The following is a 1253-nucleotide window of genomic DNA, read 5'->3' on the forward strand; positions in this document are numbered from 1 at the left end:
CAATCAAAGAGAGACATACAGAGCAATGACCATAGTGAGCATAAAAAGTGACAGCGAGAGTGAGAGCGCCCTCCAGCGAGATCCGGGGGAATTTATAGTACAGGTCTCGTCTCTGGTCCACCCACCAGCAGTCTCTCATTAAGCCTTGGACCAATCCTGGTAGAGAGGAGACAACAGGAACACATCCACAGCATACAATACATCGTAGACGTACCAGTATACCAATATAGTTTATACCAAGCTCAGCTCATAACTATAAAAATTAGGGTGCAGTGGAAGCATGACAGAAACCTATTGCAAACATGGCGAACAATAAGCGTGTGTGCAACAGCGTGTCTTTTTTATTGCAAACTTCATTTGAGTGATTGCAAATTCAAGACAAAGTGGCAATCAAACAACTTGGACCCAATGCTTTTCAGACCGCTTTTATCAAATCAGACCATCCAACCTAGTGGTGTTTCTCATAATTCATCTGTCAGACTGATTGCATTGCATTTAGCATACTGTTTGAAACATTTATTGTGGAATCATAAATACGGTTCTGCTCATTTATTTATTTATTATTTCAACAAGATATGAGTTGAGTTAGTATTCTACTCCAATTATAGCCCCAGGTTTTGTTAACCTGTTTGATTGCTTCATTGGGAGAGAGAAAAAGAGAGAGAAAAGTGAATCATTTATAAATTGCGCATTTGATCTTAAATTGCTTAAAGAAAATACCTGATGACTTTAAATACAAATCTTAAAAATAAAAATTGGTGAGCAATACAGTTTAAGTAATGTCCTCTTAAAGTTGTATTGTATTGATTAATATTATTGACAGTAGAATGGAAAAGAATATGGTCATTCACAAGTAACTTATCTGGTGGTCATTAAACTTGATAAAGAATGAATAAACTGACAAATGTATTCTGCTTGGTTTAAATACTTTCTTATATTGTTGTGTTTATATGCCTGCAACTGCCTGACAATTGTTTTGGCATTTTTAAATTTAATTGGCTATTATGGAAGACTAGTCAAAAAAAATCCCAATTTTAGTTTGGAATCAATTCCCTATACAGGTATAGGCTACTATTGTAAATCATATCAAATGATTTGGTGATTCACAGTCCGTAAATGATACAAGAGTTCTGGTAATAATTTTGCAATATCCAATAGCAGTCTTAGACGTAACAGTATAAACATCACATTCATTAATCAAATCCACTGATAATACTTACGAATGTTTGTGCTGCAGGTTTCCATCGTGGATA

This window comes from Sinocyclocheilus anshuiensis, unplaced genomic scaffold (genome assembly GCF_001515605.1).
Source record: "Sinocyclocheilus anshuiensis isolate Anshui unplaced genomic scaffold, SAMN03320099.WGS_v1.1 scaffold1005, whole genome shotgun sequence".
In the NCBI taxonomy this organism is placed as follows: domain Eukaryota; kingdom Metazoa; phylum Chordata; class Actinopteri; order Cypriniformes; family Cyprinidae; genus Sinocyclocheilus; species Sinocyclocheilus anshuiensis.